This window comes from Pan troglodytes, chromosome 19, assembly GCF_028858775.2.
Source record: "Pan troglodytes isolate AG18354 chromosome 19, NHGRI_mPanTro3-v2.0_pri, whole genome shotgun sequence".
Taxonomy (NCBI): domain Eukaryota; kingdom Metazoa; phylum Chordata; class Mammalia; order Primates; family Hominidae; genus Pan; species Pan troglodytes.
The window spans coordinates 56,788,996-56,815,574 of record NC_072417.2 but is presented as its reverse complement, the minus strand read 5'-3'; the positions used below and the strand labels follow the sequence as shown (position 1 = coordinate 56,815,574).

Here is a 26,579-nt window from a genome sequence, read left to right as displayed (position 1 = left end):
CATCCTGGGATGCAAGGTTGGTTCAACACATGCAAATCAACAAATGTGATTCATCACATAAACAAAACTAAAGACAAAAAACACACGATTATCTCAAAAGATGCAAAACAGGCTTTCTACAAAATTCAACAACCTTCATGTTAAAAACTCTCAATAAACTAGATATTGAAGGAACATACTTCAAAATAATAAGAACCACAAACAGCATCATACTGAATGGGTAAAAGCTGGATGCATTCCCCCCCTTGAAAACCAGCATGAGACACGGATGCCCTCTCTCACCACTCCTATTCAACATAGGATTGGAAGTTCTGGCCAGGGCAATCAGGCAAGAGAAGGAAATAAAGGGCATTCAAATAGGAAGAGAGGAAGTCAAACTATACCTGTTTGGAGATAACATGATCCTACATCTAGAAAACCCCATCACCTCAGACCAAAAGCTTCTTAAGCTGATAAGCAACTTCAGCAAAGTCTCAGGATACAAAATCAATGTACAAAAATCACTAGATTCCTATACACCAACAACAGTCAAGCCAAGAGCCAAATCTTGAATGAATCCTCATTCACAAGGACCACAAAAAGAATAAAATACCCAGGAATACAGTAAACTAGGGAGGTGAAAGATTTCTACAAGAAGAACTACACAACACTGCTCAAAGAAATCAGAGATGACACAAACAAAAGGAAAAACATTCCATGCTCATGGAGAGGAAGAATCGATATCATTAAAATTGCCATACTTGCTCAAAGCAATGTATAGATTCAGTGCTATTCTTATTAAACTATAATTAACATTCTTCACAGAACTAGAAAAAAACTATTTTAAAATTCATATGGAACCAAAAAAGAGCCTGAATAGCTAAGGCAATCCTAAGCAAAAAGAACAAAGCTGGCATCACACTACCCAACTTCAAACTATACTACAGGGCTACAGTAACCAAAACAGCATGGTACTGGTACAAGAACAGACACATAGACCAATGGAACAGAATAGAGAACCTGACCCTAATGACATTTTAGAAAGAGCAAGAAATATAGTAGATAGTGTTAAATATTAAATTAATGACACAGAGAAGGGCTTCAGGTATTCTCAATGAATGAGAAAGACAAATTAAAGCAATCGCAGAGTGGATGATTCATGTAGAAGACCAAGAAGATCCAACCGAAAGCTAACTGGGGCTCCTGTCATTAAGACCCAAAAACTGGGAAAAAATATTTAGAGATACAACGTTGAAAAATTTCCATGAAATGGAAAAAACAGAATCTACAGATTAAATTCATACAACATATATGAGAAAAAATAAGTGACAGAAAATTATTGGCATCAACATATAACCTCATTAAATGATTTAACTTCAAGGATAAAGACAGAATTTTTAGCCCTCCTGACCAAAAAAAAAAAAAAATTATAGTTCAGTGCAGGAGAAAAAGTCAGGCTGGCTTAAGATTTCACCACAAAAAATTCAACGTGAGTTATTGACTATGGAGTGATACTTTAAAAGTTACGAGGGAAATAAAGTATAAAACAAGAATATATTTAGCCAAGTTCATTTTCAAGTATAAGAGCAAGTAAAAAACTCAATAATATGCCACTCTTAAGCCACTGTGGGAGAAGAAAATAAACTATTCCTGTTTCTCTCTCTCTTTATGGTTTCTAAATCTTTTTGCCTAAAATTCAAAAAAAATTTGAGATCTGATGTTTTGTGCAGTGAAAATTTCTTCAGATTTACTTTGTCTTCTCTTTTTTCATTTAAATGAAAGTTGAAACCTTTTGTTAAAGTATAAAAACGTTAGGAGAATTTCATGCCACGTAAGAGTTGGCAGGATTACTACTTGGACAGGTCGTTTGAGTTAGCAAATGCAAAGCAAATACATCACATGTCACACAAACACACACACACACACAGACATTGTGGTTGTACAAGACCCAAGTGCTTACAAACTCACTAGACTGTATGTTTCCATCTCTAATCAGATGTTCTGTTTGGTAAAATAAAGCATATCTTTTAGCAGGTCTATATCTTGCTATGAATTTCCTGACCTCATGGCTTGCAACCAGGATGGCATATTAGAATCACCTATAGAGATTTCTTTCTTTTTTTTTTTTGATACAGAGTCTCGCTCTGTCACCAGGCTGGAGTGCAGTGGTGCAATCTCAGCTCACTGCAACCTCTGCCTCCTGGGTTCAAGCGATTCTCCTGCCTCAGCCCCCCAAATAACGGAATACGGGCACGCACCACCACACTCAGCTAATTTTTTGTATTTTTAGTAGAGATGGGGTTTCACCATGTTGGCCAGGATGGTCTCAATCTCTTGACTTCATGATCCGCCTGCCTTGGCCTCCCAAAATGCTGGGATTACAGGCGTGAGCCACTGTGCCTGGCCAGAGATTTCATTTTTTAAAATACATAGGCCTTGGTATGTGTTATTTCTAGAGGCTTTCATTTCCAGTATCCACACTCACTGATTTAAAGAAAAGTTTCTTTCCTGCATAGGAATTTAGACTCCCCTGTATCTCCCTGTGACTGCGAGCTATTGCAGAGTCCTGTATGTTCTTGTTTACTTAGGAGTTCAAAGACAACCAGGAGAAGGCAGCACAGCAATATACAGCTGTGATCCTGTTTTTCTCCTTTAAAGAAACAAAAATGGCTATTTTGCATCCTGATTGAACAGCCCAGACCTTGGCAAATATATTATTCCATGGCATTCTTTGTGAGAGTGATATCTTGGAGAGAATAAAAAGGTAAGGCCACCCCTCTGTAGGCAGAAGTGGAGTCTCTTCTAAAGGAAATGAGCTGTCAGTCATTTAAAAGAGATCAGTCCTGGGATAGAAAAGGAAGACTTGGTGGATGAGCCTTAAACTGGCTTAGAGGGAAGCTTCCTTCTCCCTTTGGGGGCCTTCCAGCAATTGAGCCTGAATTTTAAGGCAGAGAATTGCACAGAGCTTCCCAGTGAGGAAGAAAAGAGTAGAGAGTATGGTGGTTAAGAGACCCTGGTGTCAGCCAGGCGCGGTGGCTCACGCCTGTAATTCCAGCACTTTGGGAGGCCGAGGCAAGTGGATCACAAGGTCAGGAGATCTAGACCATCTTGGCTAACACGGTGAAACCCCATCTCTACTAAAAATACAAAAAATTACCCGGGTGTGGTGGCAGGTGCCTGTAGTCCCAGCTACTCAGGAGGCTGAGGAAGGAGAATGGCGTGAACCCGGGAGGCGGACCTTGCAGTGAGCCGAAATCACGCCACTGCACTCCAGCCTGGGCGACAGAGCAAGACTCAGTCTCAAAAAAAAAAAAGAAAAGAAAAGAAAAAAGAAGACCCTGGAGTCTGGCAGCCTGGCATCAGATGCCACTCCGTACTTGCTAGTGTGTGCCCTTGACCAGTCGCTGAAGCTCTCAGTGCCTTAGTGTCCTCATCTAAAAAATGAGGATCATAATAGCACAAAGACGTTTGTGAGGATTAACAGAATAATACACACAAAATGCTTAGAATACTGCCTGGCACATAATAAGCACACGATAAATGTCAGCTGTTGCTTTTATTACATGGAGCAAGAAGGAAGCCTGATAAAGAATCTCAGAATTGGGCTGGACAGATGGAGAGAGATATGAGAAGTCATAATCAGCCTTTTGGTAAAGGCTCTATCAGAGTTATGGTTCTGTCTTTGTATCATTAGGAGGGAAGACTTACCCCCCATCTCACCCCCTGGCCCATCGCCCCAAAGCCAGGTGGAGGCAGCGTGGTCACTAGCAGCTGGTCACTATGCCCCACACTGGTGAGCTCTAGCAGATCTATTAATATCAATGTGGCAGCATGATGTGGTATCCAGCATCCTCTTCAGAAACATGTTAGGCACACTTTCAGGAGGCCTAATTTCCCATAATTAAGCCAGCAGGGGTGTTCACCACCAAAATTTAGACATTAAAAGGAAGTAAGTTCTACCTCGGCCAAAAAGTGATGAGGCCTCACCATTTGGATTATTCTAGTACAAGTATCCCAACACAACAGGTGCTCCAGACAGGGCATCAGTGAGGAACAGCACGTATATAACACCCAGGGCCTCCCTGCTCTGCAGTGCTGTGGTTTGGGATGGCCTGGGATCAGCCCTCCCGCCCTGTATCACAGCTGTGGAGGTGTGAAAGCAGAGAGACCAGATGCCAGGAGCACTTACATGCCTTAGATTAGTCTCCGAGGACAATCACAGTTGTAGGACAGATGACGATGTGAGCAGAAAGGGTGATTAGTCATTACTGAAACTTTGGAATACTCTCCAGCCAGTGCTAAGATGATAAAACAACAACAGAAAAGACCTCTTTTCTGCTGGGCAAGCCCCTGGTAACCTTTGCCACTGAACTAAAAGCTTTCAAAGGGCGAACAGAAGAGCCATAAATCTCAGGGGTGACATTAAATATTTGTCACTGAAACACTTAAGACTTGTTTCAAAACCATTCCTTTCTGAAAGTTTATAACAAATAACTGGGTGACTTAACCTCTACAAGAGCATCTCCTTTTTCACTACAAATGGAAACAAATGGTCTATAAAGAGCGGGACCCTGCTGATGGGCAATTCTCAGCCACTGTGTGGTCTCCCAGCCCTGCCCAAATGGGTGAGTTGCCCCTTTTGTTTAGATTAAACTGGCTCTTGCATCCATGACATCAGGGCAGCAAAGGTTTTAACTGGACTTTCTTTTAAACTGCCCATTAATCTTCCCTCCCTTCACCCTGCTGAAAGAATGAGTAAAGTAAATTATTTACATTCTGATGTTGCAAGAACTCTTCCTACATTAAGCTTTCAGTTGAGCCTAAACATCTTTTTAGTGTTTTCCTCACACCCCCTCCCCTTATCATAACTCCATAGCTTCTCAGAGAGATCACCTGTTAGACCAAAATATGACAGGGATACAAACCTCTTCCTAACCACCTGTGTGTGCCCTGGGCACACATACCAGAGAGAAAACGTTTTTAGCCAAGTTCCAATTTTGCCAAGTTCCAAATATGACAATCTTCGTTCCCAGCATTCTAGAGTTTGCTCTTCAGTATGCCATAATATTCCTTCGGCATCTCCGGAGGAAAACTGAAGCGCATCAGAAACTTTGCAAAAGCTGTTCGTTGTGCCTCTTGTCAGAGTGAGGAGCAAAGGCTTTTGCTGGGAAGAGTAATGTCACCTGCATCAGCTCCCTCTGGGCTCAGAGGGACAAGCAACCACCTACATGGAGGGTTTTCAAGCATGGAGCTGGGAGGTGGCTCAATAGGACACACACCCACATTAAAGTTCCCATTCAACCCTGAAATCCCACTTCAGACAATTCACTTCTCTTGTATGAGAGAGAAAAAGAAAGAAAGAAGGTTCTTGTAAGGTATCAGAGCAGAAGGAGCCAGAAAAGGCCATTGAAAAGCAATCCATAAAGCAAGGTCAGAGAATGAGGAAAGAATTGGAAGCACAGACTGTCACAGGCATCAGGAAACCTGGGCTGCCTGCAGTCGAAATAACTATTTCCTATTAAGTTTGAATTAATAAAGTAACTTTTAATTAGAGAAAGATAAACCAAGCAATATCTATTAGGACAAAGATGCATTTACGAAGCATCTGTTCCTCCCTCTCTTAATATGCTGCCTCATTCGTTTCCTTAGGCCTTAATTTCTTTTGGCCTTCTTTACAAGTTCTTAGCTTCCCCTAACAAGCATTTGTTATTTAAAGTCAGCACCCATATAAGTCATATTTTGCTGCCTCTTGCCCAAACTTTGCCACTAACTGCAGACATGTGTCCCCTGAAAATCACCTCCAACCATTGATAATTTCAGTATGCTCCCAGGGAGAACAGTGTCACCTCTGGCTTTGCTTTGGTTAGTGGTTAACATTCTCTTGCTCTGATATTTTGACACCAATGATGTCCTGAGGCATGAAGGTCCCCTCTGAGCCTTGCCACTGGCTTCTGCTAGGAATTGCCATCCCTCACTGTGTTCTCCAACGAATGCAGAAGGACAGGGAACGCTGTCTTCTGGGGTCCATAGGGCACCAAAGCTCCCTGTAAAATTCTCCCTTCTTTTGTTCCTTTTGTACCTCACTCTGTCTTATGAACAACAAAGAAATGCTGCCTGTGTTTCCATATCTTACTGTTATTGGCCAAAAATTCTTTAGATTTTTGCTCAGACACATCGTCCTTGTTGGTTCCCAGATAGCAGCCAGGATCAGGATACAAATCTGAGTGCAAAGCACTGCCTGGAACTCAGATTCCTCTCTCCCTTCCACTGCACATGGGCTTGGCACTGGGTCAAGTTTTTCTCCATGGCACTTTATGGCAATCAACTTCTGGTGGCCAGTCCTATCGGTAACCCAGACATGTAAATTCTGGCAATAGACACAGCTGAGACTCAAGCTGGGGGACCCAGCCTCTGCCTCACACACACTAGTATTACTTAACTCATACTAAAGTATTACTTAACGTGTATTAAAAAGCCATCAAGTCTCAGCTAGCTCTTTTGTAGCGCCCCCCCTTCTTTATTTCTGGAGAAATTCATAAATACTGGCTAGAGACCAGTGGCATCGGGAATGCCTGCATCGTTTGTTAAAAATACAGATACCGGGCCCCCACCCAGAGCTTTCGAATTAGAAGCTCTTTGTTAAGACTCAAGCATCTTTTTCTTCTTAAGTTCGTTCAAATGATTCTTTCAGACATCTAGCTTTGCAAAGGGCTATTTCAGAGCGCCAGTCTAATTTCAGCCCTGTCTGAGCACATCTTACCCTCATCAAATTTGACTTCTTCTAGAATATCATTCTCTCTTGGCCTTCCCAGACTTGCATAATTAAGGCATGTTATGGCCCCTCTTCACATCTGCTCTTTCTACTAGACTCTCTCAAGGTGAGTCTGAGCTAAAGCCTTAGTTAGTGCTTCACCCACTTGTGGAGATGGACGGAGGAGGGGCGTGAGGGGATTCAGATACTAGGGTGCCACCCTGGATCAGATTCAACATATCCAGAGCTGGGCCCAGGAATCTTTTTGTTGGTTTGCAAGGTGCCTCAAGTTTGGGAACCTTAGTAGGATTTAACATGGTGATGGGTTTTTTGTTGTTGTTGTTTTTGAGTGGGGGAGGTGGGGGCGGGCAAGGATGGGCCAATATATGTTAGAAACAATTATCTCACAATCTTTACTTGTATAACCAAAAGGTTTCCTCATGATAAGAAACAAATTTTAAAAATTTACTACCTTTGAAATGCATCAGAAAATAAAGTGGATTGATAGATGAGTAACAGGATGGATATATGGATGAATCAGGAAATCTAGTAAGATGCTAGTAGTAGAATCTAAGTAGGCAGGTACATGGATATTTGTTGCTGTTGTTGCTTTTATTTATTTATTTATTTATTTTGAGACTCACTCTGTTTCTCAGGCTGGAGTGTAGTGGTACCAAGGTGGCTCACTGCAGCCTTGACCTCCTGGGATCAAGCCTAGGTCACTTCAGCCTCCCAAGTAGCTGGGACTACAGGCATGCGCCACCACACCCGACTAATTTATTTTATTTTGTTTTATTTCATTTTATTTTAGAGACAGGGTGTCACTATGTTGCCCAAACCGGTCTCAGACTCCTGGGCTCAAGTGATCCTCCTGCCTCAGCCTCCCAAAGTGCTGAGATTACAGGTGTGAGCTACCACACCCAGCCTTGTTGTATAATTCTTGCAACTTTATGTATGTTGGAAACTTTTTATAATGAAATGGTGGGATTAAAGACACTAGGATTAAATTTTGCCTCAAAATTATATTTTAACTCTATACCTCAACTTAATAATGATTAATAATGATTAAGTTGAGGTCATCTAATATAATCATTAGATGACTGATAGGTGATTGATTACTCCAATGCCCTCTAAATGTTATGTATACTATATCTGAAGTAATTTATTACCTATGTCAGTAAATTAATTTTTTTAAATGATGGTAGAGATGCAGTCTCATTGTGTTGTCAAGCTGAGTGCAGTGGTGTGATCATAGCTTACTTCAGTCTTGAACTCCTAGGCTCGACAATTCTCCTGCCTTAGCCTCCTGAGTAGCTGGGACCATAGGCATGCACTACCATGCCCAGCTATTTTTTTTTTTTTTAATGTTTTGTGAAGATAGGGTCTCACTTTATTTCCCAGGCTGGTCTTGAACTCTTGGCTTCAAGCGATCCTCCTGCCTTGGCCTTCCAAAGTGCTGAGCACAGGCATGAGCCACCTCGCTGGGCCAACGTATTTTGTTTAAGTGAGATTTTAAAAATAAATTGTAGATGTTTATTCTTGCTAAAATGTAAAATCTCTTTCTCTTTGCACCATCTTCCCCTTTTTATCTGTGTATACATTTTCTAGTCCTAAAACTATTTGAATAGTATCAATCAAAAAATATATATGAATATTACTGTGAACTAAATGTACTATTATGTTATTATGAAGATGTAAAAAAAGCTACAACTTCAGAGCAAAGTTGTTAACAGAAAGTGTTACTGCAGTCCATGTAGTAACTTTGACAAGTTTATATTCAAAGTTGAACATTTGCTGCTGAGGAAATCGAGCCGGGAGAACTAATGACATATTTAAAATCACGTAACTAGTGGGAAACCCAAACAAGAACATAAATCTTTGTTGCTAAAATAAATTCACTCTAAAATTATGCTCAGGAACACCAATATAAGTGACTTTAAATGGGGGTAAAAATTGGTGTACTTAAAATTATTTTCCCTATTAGTCAATAAATGGTATGGGGACATTGATAAAGTTGCATTTCTAACTCAGTCTTTTCAACAAATTAAATCCTTCTTAAAGAGATTTAAAAATGAAACATAAGACAAGTCATAAACTAGGAGAAATTATCTGCAAATAAAATCTAATGAAGGACATATTCGTAATATATTAAGAACATTCAAAACTCAAGAACAAGAAAACAGACCACCCAATATTTTGTAATGGGTGAAAGTTCTGAACAGACATTTTATCACAGAAGATATACAGATGACAAGTGTACTAAAAGATGTTCAACATTATTTATCATTAAGGAAGTGCAAATTAAAGCCACAATGAGATAGCACTACTCATCTATCAAAATGACTCAAAATGAATAAATAGGTAAACAAATAACTTATAATGGCAAGTTCTGGCAAAATTGCAAAGCAACTGGAACCCACTTAGCTATCTGGCAGGAACGCCAAACAGTACAGCCACTCTGATAAACAATTTGGCAGTTTCCTATAAAATTAAATATAACCTTACCAAACGAGCAAGCCATATTACCCCTAGATATCAATCCAAGTGAATTGGAAATGTATGTTCCCACAGAAAGCTGTACACAATTGTGGATAGAAGATACATTCATAAATGCAAAAAACTGGAAACAACCTAGACCTTGAATATGTAAGTGGATAAACAAACAGTGGTACATCTATACAATAGAATACTCTCAACAATAAAAAATATTAAATTTATTTTTACATCCGAGCAAGGTGGAGTAACAGGGACTGAATTTGCCCTTCCACAGGAAACAAACAAACAAATGAAAACAATATATGAAAACAACAGTTTGCAAAACACCGGACACCAAATAAGGAAGAACAATGATCTCTATAAGACAAGGGAGAAATAAGGTAAGCCTTACGATCAACACAACTTTTTTCCTTGAGAGTTTCCAAGCAACGACGCAGAGCGAAGGAACTCAGTTAGAGTCCAGTGGACTCCCTGAGTTGAAGACACAGAGCTGAGAATTCAGGCAAACCAAGACAGCTAGAATTCCCAAGACAGAGTAGAGTAGAAAAGACAGCTACAAAGAGACGGAAATGCAGAGATCTGCAGAAGATTCTTGTGTAGTATTCAGGTGAGCAATCATCAACAAATGCCTGTGAAGAAACCACCTGAGGCTGAGGAAAGACCCAACTGAAAGGATTAGAAGAAACAGTGACTGGTACTCAAGCAGGACTATTTACATTTAACATGTTATTGATGTCGTTGGGTTTTAATCTGTCACCTTACTATTTATTTTCTATGTGTCCGTATTTTCTTTTTCTGTAGAAAAACTCTTCTCCTGCCTTGTTTTGGGTTAGTTGAATATCGTTTTATGAATTCATTTTAACAACATTGGTTGCTTATTGGTTTTCTTTATTTTAGTGATTGCTTTAAAGTTTATGTTATATTAATACCGTTTTAACTTACCACAATCTAGCTGTAAAAATGGGGTGCTACATTGTACCACTTTATGTACAGTATAAGAACCTTCCAAAAATATACTTATATTTCTTCCTGCCAACTTTTGTGCTATTGTTTTCATACATGCTACGTTTATATATGTAGTGGATCTATAGACAATTTACAGGCAGAACTTGCATCTTATCAATATTGACTCCTCAACCAATTAATGGACATGTACATCTCTCATTCATTTAGGTTCTCTTTCTACTTTCTTAGAAAAGTTTTCTAGTCTTCACCAGTCTTTCACATCTTCGTTGAACTAATCTCTAAGTATTTCATAGTTTCGATGCTACTATAAATTGTACTTTTGGTTATAATTTCTGATTGTTGCTGTTATATAGAAATACATGCTACTTTTATACATGTATTGGGTCTGTAGATAATTCAGAGGCAGAACTTGCATCTTAACAATACTGATTCCTCAACCAATGATTAACCCCATGCTACATGGTTGTTCCTTTATTGAAATAATTATCTTTTATACAGTTTTAAATAGTAAGAAAATACATATTTACCAGCATAGTTACTATTTCCTGTGCTCTTCGTTCCTTTATGTGGATCCACATATCCATCTGGTATCATTTTTCTTCTTCCTGAAGGAATTCTCCTCATTTTTCTTATAATGCAGATCTGCTGAAAATAAATTATTCCAGCACTTATATGCCTGAACACATTTTTATTCTACCACTATTTTTCAAAGAAATGTTTGCTAGGTGTAGAATTGTAGGTGAATGTTTTTTGCTCATTCGTCTTTTCAATAGACATAGAAAAAGTTTTTGACAAAGTCTACTCCTCATTAAAAAAAAACTCTCAGCAAACTAGAAACAGAAAGAATCCTTCTCAATCTAATATAAGACATTTAAAATAACCAAAACCTTACAGCTAATATATTTAATAGTGAAAAACTGAATGAGTAGCCCTTTGAAATCAGAAACAAAACAAGGATGTTCTTTCTTAATATTTCTTGTTGACATCATACTAAAGATTCTAACCAGTGCAACAAGACAAGTACAAGAAATTCAAGGCATCCAGTTCAGAGAGGAAGACATAAAACTGCCTTTATTTTCAGATGACACAATTGTCAAAGTAGATAATTTGATGGAATTGAAAAAAAAAAAACTACTAGAACTAATAAGAGAATTTAGCAAGACTACAAAATACAAGACCAATGTAAAAAAAAATTGTATTTCTATATAACAGCAACAAACAATCAGAAACCGAAATTATAACCAAAAGTATAATTTATAGTAGCATCAAAACTATGAAATACTTAGAGATTAGTCCAACAAAGATGTGAAAGACTAGTGGCAACTAGAAAACTTTTCTAAGAAAATAGAGAATCTAAATGAATGAGAGATGTACATGTTCATTAATTGGTTGAGGAATAAATATTGTTAAGATGCAAGTTCTGCCTGTAAATTATCTATAGATCCAAAGAAACCTGAATAAAAAATTCCAGAAAGTGTTTTTGCAGAAATTGATAAACTAATTCTAAAATTCATATGGAAATTCAAAAGACCTGAAATAGGCAAAATAATTTTGCAGAAGAAGAACAAACTCGAAGACTAACGCTACCTGATTTTAGGAATTCTTATAAAACTACAGTAATCAAGACAGTGTGGTACAGGTGTAAAGATAAACAATAAGACCAAAAACAAATAGAGAAACCTGAAATAAACCTACACATAGATGGAAATATGATTTTTGACAAAAGTGAAAATGCAATTCAGTGGAGAAAGATAGTCTTTTCAGCATAGTGAATAAATGTCAATCCACACCTTGCACCATAAAGAAAATTAACTCAAAATCATCTCAAAAATTAACTCAGAGACCTCAATGTAAAACCTAAAACTATAAAACATTCAGAAGAAAACCTTTGTAATCTTGAGTTAGACAAAGATTTTTTCCATACAACACCAAAAGCATGATTCATTTAAAAAAGAAACAGATACATGAGATCTTATTAGAATTAAAAACTTTTGCTTTTTAAAAGATACTGTTAAGAAAATAAAAAGATAAGCCACAGACAGATTAGGAGAAAATATTTCCGGGTCATATATCTGATAACAGACTTGCATTCGAAATATTAGACATCTCATAATTCAGTAAGAAGAAAACAAATTTTTAAAAACATAAACATAAGATTCAAACAGGCAAGTAAATCCCTGAAAAGATGCTCAATATCATTAGTCATTAGGTAAACTCAAATTACACACAGTGAACTACCATTATATAACCATTAGAATGGCTAAAATTTAAAAGCATTGACCATATCAAGTGTTGGCAACAACATGGAGAAATTAGAACTTTCATGCATTGCTGATAGGAATGTAAAATAGGGTAACTACTGCAAGAGTCTGGCAGTCACTTAAAAAGGTGAGCATACACCTACCATGTGAGCCAACCATTCCACTTCTAGGTATTTGCCCAAGAGAAACAAAAGCATATATCCATGCAAAAGACTAGTGTGTGAATGATCCTGGTCACTTTAGTTGTTGTAGCCAAAATCTGTAAACAATGTCCGTCAACAGGTGAAGGATAAACAGAGCTAGATTCATACAAAGGAATATTTACTCTGCAATAAAAAGGAGCTCACTGGTGAAGCATACTACACTATGGTTGAATCTCAAAATAATTTTGCTGAGAGGAAGAAGCCAGACAAAAAGGAGTGTATATCCATACACATAGAATTCTAGAAAATATAAACTTATCTGCAATGATAGAAAGCCAGGTGGTTGCTTAGGGAGGGGAAATGTGGACAAGGGCATGAGAAGTAATTGCGAAGGTGAACAAAGAAACTTTGACAGTGATAGATAATATGTTCATTATCTTGATTATGGTAAAGGTCTTATGTATGTATATTTATATCAAAATTTATCGAATTGAACATTTTAAATATATGCAGTTTACTGTATGTCAATTGTACTTCAATAGACACGTTATTTTTAAAAGAATGCACTATTGATCCACTCAACAACATGGGTTAATCTTAAATGGGTATTGCTAAGTTAGAGACGTCAGAATAGAAAGGCTATATACTGATTGGTTCTATTTATAAGACATTCATGAAAAGACAAAATTGTAGGAATGAAAACACTCATCAGTGATGGCCAAAGAGGGAGGTTGGTTGAGGAGTCAATTACAAAGAGGCAGCACATGAGAATTTTGGGGTCAGTGTCTCCTGCATGGTGTTTGATATACAACTCTATGGAGTTTGGAAAATCTCTCAAATTTATAAACATTCATACCTTGTAACCCAGAAGTTCTATTTCTAGAAATTTATTATAAATATGTCTAAATAAGAAATAAGGTTACTCATTGAAGACTGTTTAAAATAGCAAAAAGTTAGGAATTGTTTAAATATTCATCAGTAGGAGCCTGACTAAATCAATGATGGCATATTCACGCAATGGAATACTGTGAAGCCTTTAAAAAGAAGAGAGTGTAAGAAACCATTTTCAAGAGGCACATAAGGTAGAGGACAAAGTATATAATGGGCTACCATTTGTGCTTTACAAAAAGAAAAAAAAAAGGCATGTGCTTATAGTTTTTGTAATTGCATAGAACATCTTTAAAATGATATAGAGTCATTGCTTGGTATCTATGGGGGATTCGTTTCAGGACACTGTCTCCCCGCCAATACCAAAATCCAGGGACGCTCAAGTCCCTTATATAAAATGGCATCACGTTTGCATATAATCTATGCACATCCTTCGATATACTTTAAATAATCTCTAAATTACTTATAATGCCTTATACAAAGCCTACATATCACTTCCTTTGTGTGGATTCAACGTAGTACCCAGTGTGTACCAAATTCAAGTTTAGCTTTCTGGAACTTTGTGAAATCTTTTTTCCAAACATCCTTCATCCATAGTTGGTTGAATCCATGGATATGGAACCCACAGATGAAGAGCCCACAGATACAGAGGGCCCATGGAATAAGAAAGAGGTGATAGTGTCTGCCACTGAAAACAGAAACTGAGTGACTTGGTGAAAGGGGTGGGAGAGAAATTCATTAACACCATCTATTAACTAGTCAAAAAATTAATTAACTACTTAGATATTCCTTACCTGTATTAAAGACACAGAAAAAGAATGTTCTGTAGGAACATACTCAAAACAATAGTAAGAACATATATGACATATGTATTTGAGTTGGCCAGGCAAGAGCCACAGCTGACAGTAGAGAAGCTAAGTTAGAAATCAAGGACTTCAGAATATCTTTGAATACTCTGAAGTTACAGCCCTAAAATGAAGCAGCAAGATGCATCTGTTAATAGAATTCCTGTCTCAGAGGTGCCGTGCTGCCATCCAACTGGCGCTGGGAGTCTGGCTTTATTGATAGATGGATAAGATTGAACATGACACCTGTGTCCAGTGAATCCCCTGGCGCCATTTAACTAGCACTTAAAGCAGCTGCTTTTGAAAAATTACCTTCAGACTGGGCCCACCCTAGCAGAACAAAATCCTCACCTTAAGTACTTTCCCAGTTCCCAATAAATGAGGATTTTTGCCCTGCAAGAGAACTGAGCCATATTTTATTTGAAGCCACATGTGTCGCTTTATTTTTATTTCCCCTGCTGTCTACCTTAGATCACAACGCCTGTGTCATGGCAATATCCTTCCAAGGGATCACAGCAACCCCCTCTTTGAAGACCTTACTTGGCTGCTCATTGCCCGTAATATAAAGTCATGTTCAGTTGTGTTTACAAGGCCTATTACAATCTGCTCTCAAAACACAATTTCAGCCTGATCTCACCAGCCTCGTGTCTCTACACAAAACTATTGGACTTTTTCCAGCCCCGCTGTAATCTTCTGCATCTTCAAACCATTGCTCGTTCTTCTCTCTTCATTATCTTCTTTTTTATTTATTTATTTATTTATTTATTTATTTATTTATTTATTTATTCGGAGACGGAGTCTCACTCTGTCGCCAGGCTGGAGTGCAGTGGTGCGATCTAGGCTCACTGCAACCTCTGCCTCCCGGGTTCAAGTGATTCTCCTGCCTCAGCCTCCCGAGTAGCTGGGACTGCAGGCACACACCACCACGCCCAGCTAATTTTTGTATTTTTAGTAGAGATGGGGTTTCACCATGTTGGCCAGGATGGTCTCTTATCTCTTGATCTCGTGATCCGCCCGCCTCGGCCTCCTGAAGTGCTGGGATTACAGGTGTGAGCCACCACACCTGGCCCTTCATTATCTTCTTAAGAACCACCACTAATTGATCAAGACTCAGGTACAATATCACCTCCTCGTGAAGTATTCTCCAGCCCTACTAGACCAAACTGATGAGTATCTTCTCCTTGATTCCAGAGCAAATGCACAGCTTGTGTGAGTCTCTGTATTTATCCCAATGCCTTACTTATTTCATATCTTACCCCTCTCTCCTCAATATTTGTGGTCTCCATGAGATATGGGGAATATGATTTACTCATGTTTATACCTACACTGCCTTAGTAACTAACACAGCTTCTAGCACATAGAAAAAGCTCAATAGTTACATTTTTACTATGGAGAATCTGTGGAGATCTCTGTGTGTGGTTTCTGAATGTCTAATTCAACTCTCACATTCTTCCCAGCTGTCCAATTTGTAGCCTCCTGGTTCAAACATTGCCCGTGCTCCCTGCCTGCCTGGAGGAGAGCATTTATGACCTGTCTCACTCTAATTGCTGCTGAAACATCCAGTTCCATTTCTCACTTACGAAGGCATTTTAACCTGGTTGAGCTGCCCTAAATGTAGTATGTACATCTCCACCTCCACACCCTCATTTACCCTATGCTTCTTGCCCATATTGTCCACCTGCACACATCAAAATCGTAGTGTGATGTCACTATACACCCACCAGAATGGTTAAACTGAAAAAAACCCGTTCATTGCTGCTGTGAAGGTAAATCGGCATAACCGCTTTGGAAATCTATTTGGCTGAATATAAATTCTTATGAACTACAAATGTTACTCCTGGGTATATGCCCAACAGCTTGTACAGGACATGTACAGGAATGTTCATAACAGTGCACTGAACTAGAAACAACCAAAATGCCATCCCCAGGAGAAAGGACAAACTGCGGTTCATTTATGCAATGGAACACCACAGAGCAATGAGAACAAGCCATTGCTCCACAAAACAATATGGATCAATCCCACACTGTGGAGTATATGAAGAGATTCCTAAAAAACAAAAGATTTAATCTACAAAAGTTCAAAACCAGGCCAAACTTATCTATGGGGACCAGAAGTCAAGTGATGGCCTGTGTGTGGCTCACACCTGTAATCTCAGCACTTTAGGAGGCCAAGGCAGGAAGATCCCACAAGGCCAGGAGTTCAAGACCAGCCGAGGCAACGTAAGAAGACCTCATCTCTATAAAAAATTTAAAAAATTAGCCAAGTGTGATGATACTCACCTGTAGTCCTAGCTACTCGGGAGGCTGAGGCAGGAGGATCACTTGAGCCCGGGAGTTCAAGGCTGCAGTGAGCTGAGATCACGCCACTTCACTCCAGCCTGAGCGACAGAGTGAGAACTTGTCTCTAAAACAAAATAGTAAGAAGATTATGGGTGGCTCAGTAACTGGGATGGGGAATGAGGGGGTCTTCAGTGGTGCTAGTAAAGATTCTATTTCTTGGTCTGGGTTGTGTTACATGTCTCACATTTTGAAGACTCATCAAACTATATCCTTATGACTTGTGTTATACCTGAATAAAAATAAAATCTCCACGGCCTCTAGCCTATGCCTTCTCATAGGTGAAGTTCACTTAAATGGTTGGCAACCAGTTAACTTATAGAACTCTACTTCCCTTTAGGTATCTGGGTATGTTTGGGGGCAGGCTCAATGGCTTTGAATTATACTCAACCACGTCTAGTTTGCCCTTCTCTACATTGAACCACACAATTCAATTTCAGCCTGGTGAGCAGCTGGGGCAGTTGTGATGGGAGCTGTCTGAGAACAAGCTTGCTCTACACACAGTACATTTTTGGGATGCCAGCAATGGCCTGCTCATCTCCTTCACAGCAGTGCTACTTAAAGCATGGTCCACAAACCACCTGTGAGCTGGTTAGAAACGCGAATGATGAGCCTCACCTCCGACCCAGGGAGTCAGATGGTGCTGGGCCCCAAGAGTTGGTGTTTCTCAAGATCCCCAGATTTATTAGCCATGTCTTTGATTTTCTGTATTCTGGGGCTTTAACATGTGGAGCCTTGCTGATCCTGGGGGGACTGCTCCTCCCAGGGCTGGCCAAGTCCTAGAGATGGTAAGCAACTCAACCAGAGTGTGTTTTTCAAATACAAACCAACCCAGCAAGAGCCCACCACCAACCACCTCCTTTATAAAGCTGTCACATTCAGGGCCAGTACTCCCCTGTCCTAACCATCCCAGGGCCAGGAATCAGACAACTTAAGAACAGAGCTGCAGCCCCCATGCCCCAGAGCCCATTGAACTTATTCAAACTAGCCAATCCCAAGCCTGCTTACCCTGCCTCCCCCATTCCTTTCTGCAGAAACCACAGTAACAGCTCTTGCCCGCCTCTCCCCTTTTTCCCCGCCTCTCCCCCTTTTCCCCCTGCCCCATGGTTGACCCCAGGGTTTTCCTGTGTGGTTTCCCATAGCCTGGCATCCCCCCACCTCTTGGGGACTGTGACTTACAAACTATCTTTTCAGTGACAATTGTCTCCTAATCTGTCGGCCTTTCTATGCCTCAAATTTTCTATTAATATACCATATTTTAAAACACCAAGGCCAGGCATGGTGGCTCATGCCTGTAATCTCAGCACTTTGGGAGGTCCAGGTGGGTGGATCACAAGGTCAGGAGTTCGAGACCAGCCTGGCCAATATGGTGAAACCCCGTCTCAACTAAAAATATAAAAATTATCTGGGCATGGTGGTGGGCGCCTGTAGTCCTAGCTACTCAGGAGGCTGAGGCAAGAGAATTGCTTGAACCCAGGAGGCGGAGGTTGCAGTGAGCTGAGATCGCACCATTGCACTCCAGTCTGGCTGACAGAGTGGAACTCCATCTAAAATAAATAAATAAATAAAACATCAAGAGATTTGTGTGCACATTAAAGTTTGAAAGGCAGTATTTCAATGATCCTCTCCTACCATTTGCAAAAGAGTGACCTAGAACAAAGTTGAGTCCTGAATTCATCTTCTTCCCAGAAAAGGGAATAAATTCTATCAGAGCGGGAATTATCTTTGAAGACCATGGCTCTGAATCTCTCCTCAATGTGATGGCAGCAATGACAGACCTCTGCCACCCCCACTCCTGCCCCATCTCTGGCCCTCCCAATGACAGGTTAGGTCTGAGCAGCTTTCTGGATTTATAGGGATGGGAGCAGAGACAAGCAGTGCTCCTCAAAGAATTCCAAAGTGAAAATGGCCCTTGAGGCTGCTCCATCTTAGAATGGCTTATTCCAGGGATTTTACCACTCTGTTTACCCTGTTTCTCCATGGTGTTTCCCACTTTCTCTCTTCTCAAAAGTTGTAACTCAATGCTTCTAAAATAGATTTTGGCTGGGCACAGTGGCTCATGCCTGTTATCCCAACAATTTGAGAGGCCAAGGCAGGAGGATCGCTTGAGCACAGGAGTTCGAAACCAGCCTGGGCAACATAGTGAGACCCTCATCTCTACAAAAAAATTTCTTTTAATTTGCCAGGCATGGTGGTGGGTTCCTGTAGTCCAAGCTACTCGAGATCCTAAAGCAAGAGGATCTCTTGAGCCTGGGAGGTTGAGGCCGCAGTGAGTTATGATCATGCCATCGTACTCCAGCCTGGGTGATAAAGCAAGACCTTGTCTCAAAAAAATTTTTTTACGAATAAATTAATAAATAATGTTCTTAGATGGTTTTTTCAGAATTTTTTTAAATTTCATTTTTATTCTTACATTGCTATAAAGAAATACAGAATGGTTTTGTTGTTGGTGGTGGTGGTTTTGTTTGTTTTTTTTGTCCTCTGGTCACTGTTTTAGTTCCAAATTATGTTTTACACGTTATTTAATATACGCTGTCAGAAGAGAACTTATGAAAGCATATAGAATATGTCACGTGTAATTGACATAAACTAACAAATAAACATAAGAGAATTCTTACTTCATTGTTTTCTTTCACAGCTATCTATACTCATAAACAAGACGTCTTCTTTCCTCCTAAACATGGGATGCAGCCATTTGTCATTTTAAAGTGTTATGGGTAGAAAAGTAGGGGCTGGGCATGGTAGCTCACTCCTGTAATCCCAGCACTTTGGGAGGCCAAGGTGGGTGGATTATCTGAGGCCAGGAGTTTGAGAGACCAGCCTGGGCAACATGGCAAAACCCCGTCTCTACTAAAAATGCAAAAATTAGCCAGGCATGGTGGTACATGCCTGTAATCCCAGCTACTCAGGAAGCTGAGGCAGGAGAATCGCTTGAACCCAGGAGGCAGAGGTTTCAGTGAGTTGAGATCTGCCACTGCACTCCAGCCTGGGTGACAGAGTGAGACTCTGTCTCAAAAAACAGAAAAGGAAAGTTGGGATGAGGGAGAACTCTGACAAGAGGGGATCTACCCAAACTCCCCCGTCAGTGCTGGTAGAGCCCAGGTAATCATACTCATGATTCCAGCCTCAGCACCACAAATATATCATAATAAGAGACCATTTGTGGGCCGGGCACAGTGCCTAACGCCTATAATCCTAACATTTTGGGAGGCCGAGGTGGGCAGATCACCTGAGGTCAGGAGTTCAAGACCAGCCTGGGCAACATGGTGAAACCCTGTCTCCACAAAAATACAAAAATTAGCTGGGCATGATGGTGGGCACCTGTAATCCCAGCTACTCGAGAAGCTGAGGCAGGAGAACTGCTTGAACCGGAGAGGCAGATGCTGCAGTGAGCTGAGATCACGCCATTGCACTCTAGCCTGGGCAACAGAGCCAGACTCCATCTCAAAAAAAAAAAAGAAAAGAAAAGAAAAGAAAAGAAAAGAGAGCATTTGCGGAATACATTGTAAGCACCAGGTAATGAACTAAATGCTTTATAGAACTGTTTTGTCCTGGTAACCTCATGATAACCCTATACCAGATGAGGCACCTGAAACTCAAAATATTAAGGGACTTTTGGTTTATTGCCTTATAAGAAGTACTGTCATTACTCAAACTCGGATCCTTCTGACTCAAAAGACACTGTTCTTAATGACTGCAAGATGGATATAAAAACTTGAGCTGCTTTTCTGCAGAACAGCTTGGAAGTTAGCTGTGGGATTTTCTAAAGGATCACTGCAGATTTTCAAATATGATAGTCGTGAATTTTTCCATGATACTTGAGGTGAAAAAATGTCGTATTTCTTAAATTTTGTAAATCAAATTAAAATCTGGCTCACAGCCCTCACCCACCAAAGTCAATTTGGAGTCCAATATGAGTAATAATTGAGGCTTTCTTTCCCCTCTTCCACTGGTGAAACTGCCCGCACAAGGTTAATGCAAATTGCAAGCCAGGCTTTAGGCAGAATTATGGTTAGGCCCTGCCCAGGGTGCACTGGGGTACTTCCGGCCACTCCCCTGCAGCTGCGAACTAACCGACAGTCACATAGCACACGGGCCACCTGTTCTCCCATTGTTCCTACAGATGGAATTCTGACACTGGACCTTTTTACCCAAGAATTTCTAAAGGTGTTCCTCAGATTCTGATTTCCAGCAGAATGGCTGATGCCAAGTGAAAATCCCCACCAAGTAAAGCAGTTTCTTCATGGCTCCACCCCATGACTTCACCCCTCACTTCTCAGCCAATCAGCAATCCCCACACTTTAGCCATCACCTGTCCAGACCTCTTTAAGAACCCATCTCCTGGCCGGGCACGGTGGCTCATGCCTGTAATCCCAGCACTTTGGGAGGCCGAGGAGGGTGGATCACGAGGTCAAGAGATCAAGACCATCCTGGCCAACATGGTGAAAACCAGTCTCTGCTAAAAATACAAAAATTAGCCGGGCGTGGTGGCGTGCGCCTGTAATCCCAGCTACTTGGGAGGCTGAGGCAGAAGAATTGCTTGAACCCGGGAGGCAGAAGCTGCAGTGAGCCAAGATCACGCCACTGCACTCGAGCCTGGCAACAGAGCGAGACTCTGTCAAAAAAAAAAAAAAGAAGAAGAAGAAAAAAAAACTCCCCACCTCTTGTGGACACAGATTTGAGGTTTCCTCTCATCTCCTGGGTTGTCTGTCCTATAATTGTTAAACTCTTTCTCTGCTGCAACTCCTTGCCCTGCTGGTCTCGAGATCCCAAGATATTAACTCGCTGAGCAGCAGGCAACAAACCTGTTACAGTTACACTGGGCTTACTTAGGTTCATAGAAATGGTGAGGAACCCAGTCTTAGGGTGTTCTGGTATTTGATGCCCTGAGGGTTAGTGTTTCTTCGCTACCTATGGGTCTCTGTGTCTTCTAGTTATCGTCACTGGCTTCTACCTTCACGCAGGTTTTCAGTACCACCAGGCCATCCTCACATGAGGTCCTGCTGTGTTTGGGCTGCCTTATTCAAGTGGGATCCTAGTTTTCTACAGCTCTACATAGCTCTACCAAACTCCTCTGGGTCAAATAACTCTTCCTGTTCAACTGCACCAGCCTCCAGTCCCTTCCCCTCATCAGATTCAATTGTGTTCATTTCCATCAATATTTGTAAGCAAAGTATTTTTAGAGTTGACCTGGGGCTTCCCACTCTTCCCCCCACATCACGTACAAAGCAAAAACATACATACAAAAACAGCACATACAAAACAAATTACATACATATATGTATAACAAAACACATTGCGTACAAAAACAAAATACACTACCTGCTATTGCCTTTGGTCAAGGAAGTCCAAAACTAAGAAAAGAGAGAGTTCATTTCTTTTTTTTTTTTTTTTCTTTTTTCTAATGAGAACATGGAGAGGCCAGGGGAGAAACAAAATATCAATTTTTCAATTGCTGTCATTTTTACTGAAGTGATAGTTGACTTGGGGTCAAAATATTAAAGCTGAAAGCAAGACAATCCCTTTCTTAACTCGAGATTCTCCCTTCGTACATTCCCGAGATTGAAACCCTCTAGAGCCCAGCAAGTAAATGAACAACATCAACATGCTATTGTTTCCTTTGTCTTTCAAGGCCCTGTTCAAATGTCTCCTCCTCCATGAAGACTTCCTGACTATCATTTTGATTCAAGTCATTTTTTTTTTTTTTTTTTTTTTGAGACGGAGGCTCGCTCTGTCACCAGGCTGGAGTGCAGTGGTGCAATCTCGGCTCACTGCAAGCTCCGCCTCTCAGGTTCAAGCGATTTTCCTTCCTCAGCCTCCTGAGTAGCTGGGACTACAGGTGCACACCACCTCACCCAGCTAATTTTTGTAATTTTAGTAGAGACAGGGTTTCACCATGTTGGCATTTTTTTTCCTTTCTTTGTTCCCACAGTAATTTGCTGGATCTCTACCTTGTACTGTGATCTGCTTTATATCCTAGATATGTGTTAAGTGTATTAAATACAAAGTTTTTGAAAATACCTGCCACATCTCCTAACTGTATGTTTTAGAGTATACCAGTATGAAACCGCTTTATGTAGTCCCAGCAGAGAATGGGGGAAAAAAGTTTTGGCTTCATCGTCATGAACTGAGATGAGAAAATCATAAATATGCCCAGAGTTTGGCAAACATCATCTCCAAAACTTTATTGGGCAGAGTAATTTTAACTGGCTTCGAAGCATTGACAGTGATCCAGGGTAATTTTATGACAAGTTCTCTTGCTTAAAAACTGAACTTGGACATCAACCAAATCTATATAGTAGCATTCTTATATTTCCAGAATATCTTGACTGCTCTGGGAGGGGAGTCTGTCCCTAGGAAATGGTGCAGAACAGTCCAAATAGGAGGCTGATTATTCCTCCTGGTGTCAGGGGCTGAAAATCCAACCCTGAGGCCGCAAAGTGCATCCCGGGATACCAGCCAGCTTAAGATGCAATCTAGTATAGCACAGACAGCATTCGGACACTCGGATTGGGATCAGACGCCTAGGACACAAGAAGCAGAAATAACTGTGAGACTATAGCCACCTGCTATTTGGATGCATCTGATGGGTATGTTTAGTTTCCACTCTGTAATGACTGCCTTGCCTCCTGGGCCCTATTTTTTTTTTTTTTTTTTTTTGAGATAGAGTCTCGCTCTGTCACCCAGGCTGGAGTGCTGTGGCACTATCTCGGCTCACTGCAACTTCCGCCTCCTGGGCTCAAGCAATTCTCCCTGCCTCAGCCTCCCTAGTAGCTGAGATTACAGGCGTGTGCTACCATGGCCGGCTAACTTTTTTTTTTTTTTTTTCATATTTCTAGTAGAGACGGGGTTTCATCATGTTGGCCAGCCTGGTCTCGAACTTCTGACCTCAGATGATCCACCCACCTTGGCCTCCCAAAGTGCTGGAATTACAAGCATGAGCCAACGCACCCAGCCCCTGGGCCCTGTTTTCCCCACAGCCGCAGCCCCTTATCCCTTACCTATAGGCTCAGCTTAGTTTCTGTGCACATCATGAAGTCAAAATCATGAAGGATTTAAGGAATCACATTTGATCTTCGCCCCTGCATGGCATAACTACACTGTGACTTTGCTTTTTGACACCAAGCTTCTGGCCGCTCTTACTCCAACTTCACTTGTTGTAACCTTTTTGGATCGACTTTTGCCTCTTCTTGAATTCCTGAATGATATTTCTTAGCCCCTAGAGAGGAAATCTCTCTTTGCTTTTATGCCTCCATCCCTGAACTCCAAGCTTATATTTGAGATCCAGTTACCAGCTACCAGGCCCCAGGGATTATTCTGACTCCTTCCTGGAACCTCAGCATGTGGCCTCTTCCCAGCTTTCCCAGGTGCTAAGCTCTGCAGTGTTGGGAGTCTTTGATGTTGTCTGCTGGGTGCTACTACCTGCCAGGGCCTCATACCAACTGCCGTCTTGTTCTAAAGTCATCCAAGAGTGGATATTCCCCTGGCCTCCTGCTGCTGGGCTGGTTTCCAATTGGCTGCCTTCACTGGGTGGATCTCTCCATCCTCCAGGTATCACTGCCCACTGGTCTGACCAACCTCACCAGCAGCCAACCCCTGCTTTGGACAGGTTTAGTTATATGGGTGCCTCTCTAAATATGTTCTGCAGAACCTTGACTCTGCAGTGTTGGTAGACATAATGTACACAAAGGGTTCTATAGTGAAATATGTTTTGAAGAGAATGTGTAAAAGAGTTAAACAGGATTCTTCATGGGAAGATTTCACAGAGCCTTTAATATAATAACACGCACTGACGATGTCTAAGGAGGGATAGAGTGAGCGTTCAGTGTTCCTGAAACTTAACTGTGTTTTGCTCTGAGCATGTTATTGGACTTAATGTCCACACAACAGACTTTGGGAAATGCTAAATCACATTCTTCAGGTTCCAGCCCCATGTTAACCCTTACCTCTTGCCACAATGACATGAGCAAGGACAGCATCCTACCTTTAAGAAGTGTTTGTGTCGGCTGGGTGTGGTGGCTCACGCCTGTAATCCCAGCACTTTGGGAAGCCGAGGTGGGTGGATCACGAGGTCAGGAGATCGAGACCATCCTGGCTGACACGGTGAAACCCCGTCTCTACTAAAAATACTAAAAATTAGCCAGGCGTGGTGGCGGGTGCCTGTAGTCTCAGCTACTCGGGAGGCTGAGGCAGGATAATGGCATGAACCCGGGAGGCAGAGGTTGCAGTGAGCCAAGATCTTGCCACTGCACTCCAGCCTGGGCAACAGAGTGAGACTCCATCTCAACAACAACAACAACAACAACAAAGAAGTGTTTGTGTCTTCATAATCCCAAGCCCCAAATGCAGCCCAATTCATGGGACAGTGGAGCCACATGAGCTGGTTTTGGATCCTGGGCCTTCTCCTTTTTTCTGTACCCCATTCACCAGTTGTTTGACTCTAAAGATTGCTTAACTTACCTGCATCTCTATTTCTAGTTCTGTATCACAGAATGGTTGATATATAATTACATACTTTATTTTGACTATCCAATAATAGCAACAGCTAATATTGAGCATTTGCTATCTACTTATCACTGTTCTAAACACTTTGCCTATATCATCTTTTTTCAATACTCGCACAAATCACATAGTATAGGCATACCCCATTTTTCAGAGAAGGCTATTGAGACACAAAACAGCTAAGTAGCTTACCAAAATTTACCAGCTAATCATGCTAACCTGAGATTCAAGCCAAGGTAGTTTGGCTGCAGAGTCAGCATTCTCAATTCCCAGCACTGTAATTTATTTCTTCATTCAACAAATCTCTTTGGAGCACCAGCTCATGCTATTGACCCTAGAAGTATGGCAATAAACAGACAGACATTCTTGCCTTCATGGAATTTATATTCTAATGTGAGAGACAGGCACTATGTAAATAAACATGGGCTTTGTTGTAGGTAATAAGTGACATGGAGAAAAATAAAGCAGTGTAAGGGATATGAGAGTCGAGGGGCAGTATTTTGATATCAAGTTGGGCACTGTAGGAGGGAGCGTTTCAATGGGTACATTGTTCCCCAGTTTGGCTGAGGCTAGCTCCTGCCTGTGACTAAAGGTGTCCACGTTACTTGAGCTGCATTACACATCGCAATAGGCCACTCTTTCTTTGGGGTTGTCCCAGTGACTTGGCCTCCATAACTATGCCTCTCACTGTGGCTCCTTGAGGGAGATAATTATAGCATAGAGTAACAGAACTTTAAAAGTAATGACTGACTACATAGTTTCCTAAATATTTGTGTTTTACTTATATGTATCATTACTTTTTAATCACTGTGATTCTAGGGTTGAGTTTTCTTTTCAAATTTTTCTTTGTATCTTTTCTTTGTATCTAATTTCCTTGCTGTTAGATACAACAGCAAAAGTACAAATGACAAAAGAAAACCTAAATAAATTGGATTACATCAAAATTGAAAATGTTGTGCTACAATTGATACTATCAAGAAGGAAAAAATACACTTTACAGAATAAGGAATAATATTTGCAAATTACATACCTGATAAGAGACCTGTATCTAGAACGTATAAGGAGCACTTACAACACAGCAATAAGATGACCCAATTAAAAATTAGGCAAAGGCTTTGAATACACATTTCTCCAAAAAAAAAAAAAAAAAAAAAAAAAAATAGAGAAATGGCCAATAAGTAAAAGGAAAACATGCTCAACATCTTTGGTCATTAAGAAAATGCAAATCAAAATCACAATGAAATATCACTTCATACCCACTAGAAAAGCTAAAATTAAAAAGACAAATAATAACAACTGATGACAAGGGTGTATATATAGTGCAAACTTAATTTACCTCTGGTAAAATTGTAAAATGGCGCAGGTGGTTTTGAAAACAATTTGGCAATACCTCCAAAAGTTAAATATAGAG

General features: G+C 40.6%; 1 long non-coding RNA gene across 9 annotated transcripts in view; it reads right to left on the bottom strand.

Annotated features, from left to right (window-relative positions):
- LOC107969247 (uncharacterized) overlaps window positions 1-26,579 on the bottom strand; it is a 310,186-nt gene that overhangs the window by 126,216 nt on the left and 157,391 nt on the right. For 3 of the 9 annotated variants that reach the window (XR_010153260.1, XR_010153259.1, XR_010153266.1), the window contains 2 exons: window positions 16,610-16,733; window positions 10,720-10,834 (listed from right to left, as the gene is read on the bottom strand). The exons of 1 other annotated variant lie outside the window; for it this stretch is intronic. This is a non-coding gene — a long non-coding RNA (uncharacterized LOC107969247). Of the gene's footprint in view, window positions 1-10,719; window positions 10,838-16,609; window positions 16,734-26,579 lie in introns of all 9 variants that reach the window. 5 more of the 9 variants (XR_010153262.1, XR_010153261.1, XR_010153268.1 and 2 more) reach the window with 2 other exon arrangements.